The sequence below is a fragment of the Mixophyes fleayi genome, chromosome 2, assembly GCF_038048845.1.
Source record: "Mixophyes fleayi isolate aMixFle1 chromosome 2, aMixFle1.hap1, whole genome shotgun sequence".
NCBI classification, from domain to species: domain Eukaryota; kingdom Metazoa; phylum Chordata; class Amphibia; order Anura; family Limnodynastidae; genus Mixophyes; species Mixophyes fleayi.
The window spans coordinates 188,985,155-188,993,434 of NC_134403.1; positions in this window are offsets into that span (position 1 = coordinate 188,985,155).

Below are 8,280 nucleotides of genomic sequence, written 5' to 3' on the forward strand. Positions count from 1 at the left end.
CAGGTATGGGTAATGCTTTAGGATGAATGCCATTCTAGGCGTATTAGTCCTGGGTAATAGCTCCTGGTTTTGCCCCAGCCTAAACACCTAGTGACATTTACCCCAGTTGCTTGACTCCTCTAACACCCTGCCTGCTAAAAGAAAGAGACCTAGATCTGTTAATCCCCTCTTGGTCCTCTCAGACTCTGAGGAGGAGTCTGAGGAAGAAGGGGAAATTTATTCGGATACTGACCAGGGTCATTCCTCAGAGCAGGGAGAAATTTCTAAAGGCCAATTTGTTAACGATTTGGTTTTAGCGGTCAGACAGGCGTTGGATCTCCCAGAGCCGGAAGATATTACTCCCAGAGACAGAAGTCTCTTTAAAAAGGCCAAGAGGAAGGCCAGCTGTTTTCCCCCTTCCGCAGAACTTAGAGATATTGCTGAAGGGGCTTGGAAACAACCTGATAAAAGATTTTCTATTCCCAAGAGGTTCTCTTCCCTGTATCCCTTACAGGAAGAAGTGGTTTGCTGGGAAAGTATTCCCAAGGTGGGTATCCCTATTGCTCGCTTGGCAAAACATACTTTACTTCCAGCCCCTGGTTCAGCGTCCCTTCCGGACGCCAATGACCGCAAGGTTGAATCCCAGCTCAAATCCATATTTGCAGCTGCGGGTTCCGCCTTCAGACCCACATTTGCCTCAGCCTGGGTGGCTAGAGCCATGGAGGCATGGGCAGACCAGCTGGCAGAGGCCTTACAGGACTCCGAATTCCTTCCCCTAGCCTTGCACTTAAAGGAGACTTCGGGGTATCTATGAGGCGGCCCAGAACTCAGCGGCGGTTTCCTCTTCCATTCAGGCGGCCTTCATTTCAGCTAGGAGGACGCTTTGGCTGAAATCCTGGGAAGGTGATGCGGAATCAAAAAGGTCCGTTGAAACTATTCCTTTTTCGGCAGCAGGTTTGTTCGGCCCGGAATTAGATACCCTTATTTCTCAGGCAATGGGGGGCAAAAGCACTTCCTTGCCAGTATATGCTAACAGGAGCCGCGCCCCGAGGGGCAGCTCTTTTTGTCAGCCCTTTCGTGGGGCTTCTTCCCATAGGGGACAGTCCTTTAGAGGCAGGCAATCCTATTCCCGAGGCTCCTCTACCAGGGGGAGGTCCTTGTTTGCATCTAAGCGCCAGGCCCCTAAGACCCAGGAGAAGCCTGCGTCCTGACGACCACCCTGTATTGCAGGGGGCGCCAGTGTGGGGACGTCTGTCTCTGTTTTACGAACAGTGGGCAGCGTCTTCCCAAGACCCTTGGATTCGGGGGATTATTTCAGAAGGGTACAAAATAGACCTTCTGGGACCGGCTCCACGCCGTTACTTCCAGACTCCCATTCCCCGAGATCCATTAAGAAGACAGGCTATACAGGATTGTGTAGCTTCTCTTCTGGTTCAGAAGGTCATCTGCAGGGTTCCAGATTGCCAGAAGGGAAGAGGTTTTTATTCCAACCTGTTCCTAGTCTCGAAGCCGGACGGCTCCTTTCATCCCATCCTCAACCTAAAGGGCCTCAATGTTCACTTAAGGGTGGACAAATTTCGGATGGAATCTCTACGGTCTGTAATAAACGGCCTAGAGAAAGATCAGTTCATAGCGTCCATAGATATAAAGGACGCATATCTCCACATTCCCATTTGGATCCACCATCAATCCCTTCTCAGATTTTCTGTGGGATCAGGTCATTATCAGTTTCGGGCCCTCCCCTTTGGCCTCTCAACAGCGCCAAGGGTTTTCACAAAGATTATGTCGGTAATGGCAGCATGTCTTCACCTGCAGGGAGTTCAGGTCGTTCCTTATTTGGACGACCTACTCATCAAGGCTTCCACAGAGAGTTGCCTAGGCTATCACCTATCCCTCACCCAGGCGGTCCTAAGGGGCCACGGATGGCTGATAAATTCAAGGAAGTCCCAGTTGGTTCCGTGTCAGCACATGGTGTTCCTGGGACTCATTATGGACACCAGCAAGCAAAGAATATTTCTCCCAGTAGAGAAGGTCACCTCTATTCAAAAGGTAACTACTCAGGTTCTGTCTTCCCCCAAACCCTCAATGCACTTGTGCATGAGGCTACTCGGAAAGATTGTGGCCTCCTTCGAGACCATTCCCTTCGGTCGAGCCCATTCTCGATGTTTCCAGTGGGACCTATTGTCGAAGTGGTCAGGATCACACCTACACCTGGAACTTCAAAAGATCTCTCTATCTCAGAGGGTGAGAATATCTCTTCAGTGGTGGCTGTGCCAGGATCACTTGAATGTGGGCAGATCTTTCGCACCATGGTCGTGGATTATCGCCACGACAGATGCCAGCTTGAAAGGTTGGAGGGCGGTAATCCTGCACCTCCGGCTCCAGGGACGGTGGTCGGTTCAGGAGTCTGCTCTCCCAATAAATGTATTGGAATTGAAGGCCATTCTTTTGGCCCTCCGGGGAGCACAGTCCCTTCTTCAGGGCCACCCGGTCAGAATCCAGTCCAACAATGCCACGGCCGTGGCATATGTCAACAGACAAGGAGGAACCAGGAGCGCAGCAGCGATGGATATCGCAGCCCAAATATTGGTTTGGGCAGAGCTATATGTCCTGGCAATATCAGCAGTTTTCATTCCAGGAATAGAAAACTGGGAGGCGGACTATCTAAGTCGAAACCAAATGATGCCAGGGGAGTGGTCACTACACCCGGAAGTCTTCCAATCTCTGGTCCACAGGTGGGGTCTTCCAGACAGACCTCATGGCCTCCAGACACAACAGGAAGGTTCACAGGTTCTGCGCAAGGATAAGAGATCCTTTAGCGGTGGCAGTGGACGTCATGACGATGTCATGGGAATTCAGGATGGGATACTTGTTTCCTCCGATCCCCATGCTTCCTCGCGTCCTCAGACGAGTATGGCAGGGCTCTCTGCCAGTAATTCTAGTAGCTCCCTTCTGACCACGGCATGTGTGGTTCGCAGAAATAATATCTATGGCGGAAGGTCCAGGATTCCGCCTTCCGTATCGAGACAACCTTCTTCTTCAAGGTCCATGCCATCACCAGAATTTACCTCAGCTCAATTTAACGGCATGGCTGTTGAAGCCAGCCTCTGGAGGGCTAGAGGTTTTTCTTCCAGTGTAATACAAACAATGATGCGAGCTAGGAAGCCAGTTTCATCTCGCATCTATCACCGGATTTGGAAGGCCTACATTAGCTGGTGCGAAAATAGGACGTGCCACTCGTCCTCCTTTCGTCTCCCTCGCTTGTTAGCTTTCCTTCAGGATGGCCTAGAAGCAGGCCTTAGATTAGGCTCCCTAAAGGTTCAGGTTTCAGCTCTTTCAGTATTTTTTCATACAAAATTAGCTGATTTGCCAGATATTAGGACTTTTTTCCAGGGAGTTCTGCATATACAGCCTCCTTATGTCCCTCCTATGGCTCCATGGGATCTCAACTTGGTTCTGGACATGCTCAAGGGGCCTCCCTTCGAGCCATTGAGCAGGGCAGATTTAAAGTGGTTGACCTGGAAGGTCCTCTTCCTTTTGGCTATCGCTTCTGCTCGTAGAGTTTCTGAATTAGGAGCCCTGTCCTGTCGGGAACCTTATTTGGTTTTCCACGAGGACAGAGCGGTGTTAAGAACCCTTCCTTTTGTTCCAAAGGTAGTTTCGGCTTTTCATCTAAACCAGGAAATGGTAGTTCCGGTTTTCTCATCCACTTTTCATGCGGATCAGCAATCGATGGAAAAGTTAGATGTGGTTAGGGCTCTCCGCATTTATGATAAAAGAACTTCCCAGATTAGACATAGTAACATAGTTGATGAGGTTGAAAAAAGACACCAGTCCATCAAGTTCAACCTATTTTGGATCTCCTGCGATCCTGCACTTATATTTGAAATTAATCCAGAGTAGGCAACCGCCCATCTGTTTCAATTTTGAAAATCCCCCCAGACTCAATATTGCAATCCAATTTTTACCCTATATCCACTACTATCCTTTATTTTAAATTAACGGTCGTATCCCTGGATACACCTTTCCGCTAAAAATTTGTCTAACCCTTTCTTAAACATATCTATTGAATCTGCCATCACAACCTTCCCTGGCAATGAATTCCATATCTTGACTGCCCTTACTGTAAAGAACCCCTTCCTTTGCTGGTTGTGAAATTTCCTCTCCTCTAACCTTAGGGGATGACCACGTGTCCTGTGTATGGTCCTTGGGGTAAAAAGTTCCCATGAAAGCTCTCTGTATTGACCCCTAATGTATTTGTACATAGTAATCATATCTCCCCTTAGACGCCTCTTTTCTAAAGTAAACATGCCTAAACTGGCTAACCTTTCCTCATAACTTAATGACTCCATACCATTTATCAATTTTGTCGCCCTTCTCTGAACCTTTTCTAGTTCCAAATTATCTTTTTTATAGAGTGGTGCCCAGAACTGTACTGCATATTCAAGATGAGGTCTTACCAACGATTTATACAGTGGCAAAATTACACTGTCTTCCCTTGCATCTATGCCCCTTTTTATGCATGCCAATACTTTGTTTGCCCTTGCAGCTGCTGCTTGACATTGAGCAATATTGCTAAGTCTGCTGTCTACGAGCACTCCCAAATCCTTTTCCGTTATAAATTCTCCCAAATTAATTCCATTTAATTTATAGATTGCGTTCTTGTTTTTGATCCCTGAATGCATAACCTTACATTTATCTGTGTTAAACCTCATATTCCATTTAGCCGCCCAATCCTCCAGTTTATTTAAGTCCCTCTGTAGAGAAGCTACATCTTGCTCTGATTTTATTACCTTACAGAGTTTAGTGTCATCTGCAAAAATAGAAACTTTACTCTCTAAACCATCACCAAGGTCATTAATAAATATATTAAAAAGTAGTGGTCCCAGCACGGAACCTTGAGGTACTCCACTTAAGACCTTTGACCAATTAAAAAAAAAGTTCCATTTATCACAACTCTCTGTTCCCTATTCTCTAACCAGTTTTCGATCCAAGTACAAATTTTGATTTCTAGACCCAGTTCCCTTATTTTGTAAACCAACCTCTTGTGTGGCACTGTATCAAAGGCCTTTGCAAAATCTAAGTAGACCACATCTACTGTCCTGCCCTGGTCTAAGTTCCCACTAACTTCCTCGTAGAAACTAATTAGATTAGTTTGACATGACCTATCCCTCACAAATCCATGTTGATTCCCACTAATAATTTTATTGCGTACCAAGTAATCCTGAATACTGTCCCTTAAAATACCTTCCAGTAGTTTCCCCACTATTTATGTCAGGCTTACAGGTCTATAATTCGCTGGTTGTGATCTCGTCCCCTTTTTAAACAACGGCACCACATCTGCTATTCGCCAATCCCTTGGTACTGAGCCTGATGAGATTGAATCTCTGAAAATTAAGAATAGCGGTCTAGCTATTTCCGAGTTTAACTCCATAAGGACCCTTGGGTGTATGCCATCTGGACCTGGAGCTTTATATATCTGACTGACTCTGTTTGTCCTTTGACGCTAATAAGAGAGGCTGGCCAGCCTCAAAACAATCCATTGCTAGATGGATTATGTCTACCAACAGGCAAGCTTATATAAAGGCTAACCGTTCTGTGCCGGAGAGACTTACGGCCCATTCCACCAGATCGGTAGGGGCTTCGTAGGCAGCAAGGAATGGAGCTTCTGCAGACCAGCTTTGCAGGGCAGCCACCTGGTCCTCTGTCCACACCTTTATAAAATTTTATCAGTTTAATGTCTTTGCATCAGCTGATGCAGATTTCGCTCGTAGTGCTTTACGAGCGGGATTTTCAGAGTAGTCCCACCCTTAGGGGGCTGCTTTAGATCGTCCCCATGGTAAGCAGTGTTCCCCAGACCGGATGAAAGAGAGAGAGGATTTATGTACTTACGTTAAATCCATTTCTCTGATTCCGTCTGGGGGACACTGCGATCCCTCCCTTCTGTTGTTCTTCTGTGTGCTCTTGTGTGACTGCCCTTTTTATCCTTGGGCTTGTTAAAACTAACTGGACAGGGGGATTGTAGAGGGGAGGGGTTTGTCAGCAGTACTAAAGTTAATTAGTTAGGTGCCAACTCCCAAGCTCCCCTCCACAACCCCATGGTAAGCAGTGTCCCCCAGACTGAATCAGAGAAACGTATTTAACGTAAGTACATAAATCCTCTTTTCTCATTTGAGTGGTACAGTGGTAATACATAGGTGACTGGACACAGGTTCATTGTATCTCACAAGCAAAGTCCTATTTGAACCTGGCTTCTTTGTTCATTTACATGGCAAAGACACAGTTGAAATATTTAATAATGAAACCCCTGACCTTGTAAGTTTGGGCTTTTTGGGGCATTTTAGAATTGTTTTGTGCTTGTTTTTCATTTCTGAGTTGGCAACCCTGGTCACAGTTCACCTGAAGTCCCTCACATTTTTTTCGTAAAGGAAAGTCCGCAGCATTGTCCAGCTCTAATATCAGCACTCACTAGCTACACATAATGGCTATTGCCCTGTAAATCTTAAAGCAACACAAGTCATTTAACAATGTATATGAGCCATGGCAATACCACACATAGCATTTTCTTTAATATACATTCTGGACACTCCTGGGTTTGACTGGGGTATCACACTGGACAAGCACAACACTGCTTAGATCTGTTTGCATCAGGATGCCTGGAGCTACCTGCAGGCTGTACGGTTATTATAGGATGAAATTTATTACTAGCTGCTCATTGCAGAAAATGACTGCAAATTGAAGCTGCTCACCTGCACACATGGATCAGGAGCTCTCCCCCAGGCAACCACTAGTAGGGGTGTTTTCTACAAAAAAAAATTTTTGTTGTTGTTGTTTTGCTGTTCTAATGTAGAGCCTCTGCAAGGGAAGGAAACCAGCAAAGTTAAGTATTCAGCATGTGTGTGGAGCATGTGATGGCTTACTATATAGGATTTTTTAGTACAGTATGTGAAATTAGGTATTCTCAACCTGAGCAGTTTAAAAGAATTTTTATACGTAAGATGAACCGGTTTATCTGATTCTATCTGGGTGACACTGCTACCATGGTGTTGTATGAGGGGAGCATGGAGTTGACACTTAACTAGTTAAATTTTTTAATGTAACTTGCTGACAGAACTCCTCTCTTCTGCGTCCCCCTATAGCTCTTCAGTGTAATTATAAAGCTCCAAGGAAGGGGAGTCAAAACAACCAAAGACCAAACAGCCAAAGGGAGAGAACACCGTGTCCCCAGATGGAATCACATAAACGGATTTGTCATACGTATAAAAATCCTTTTCTCAGTCATCCAGTTTGGGGGACACTGCTACCATTGGGTTGTATGAGGGCGATTGGAGTTGGCACTTAAATAGTTAACTAACTGAACCTGACTCCTCCCCTCTGCAAGCCCTGCCAGCCTCCGTTTCATTTAAGTGCCCAAGGAGTTGGTCTTTTTTTTAATTTAGCTGCGGTGCTTAAACACATTAGTTAGTATTTATTTTTTTTATTTTTTTTCTAGTTTCTCTTTGTACAAGAGTTTTGAATGTATGAGTAAATAATAGGTGCCGCGGGCAGCACTATTATCTGTTAGTGGTCCGTCGAGATACGGATTAAGATCTCCACGATCTACAATAGACAAGCTGACAGGTTTGCTACTAGAGTAATAGTAGCAATAGCTTTATCACTAAATAATTCAGAGATCAGCGCTGCCGACAGGCAGAGCGCGCAGTGTACGAGTTTTAGGACATGTTGGGAGATGCCAAGTTCCCTGCTTAGGCGAGGGGGAACTTGGATCCATTGTAACCAGGTCCATTGTAGTGCATGACTAGGTCAGACTGCGGATTAGCTGAGCTATGATGTGCCAAGCCGCAGGTGGATGTCGTGAAAGGTGTGTACCGCATGGCGGCTAGCAAGTTTCCCCAGTGAGCCTTGTTAGATGGGGGACAAGATATGTTCCTTCTCCTGCTATATGATATCTGGGAGCGAAACTTTCCCGCCAATCAATGGAACTACATGAGGCTCTATGAGGAGAAAGAACGGGCCTGTTGCAGACTTCTTCTCCCTTTCATTTCTGCTGTTCTTGTCATACCAACCAACTGGCATATCTTGAAGAAATGTGAAGTGAATGCTACAGTTAGTTTATTCCCTTGTCTGGCAGATTTTTTCTTTTCTGACATTTTGACAAAGTCAAATTATATACATGTTACAAATGCCCTGTGAAACTCCAGGTGGGGCAGACAGACCAGGAGGCGCTCTCAACATGTCAAGCCAGGGCCTGGAATGGGCAGGTGCAGGGACCATCCCTGTGGTCAGCAGAGGGGCCGGCGT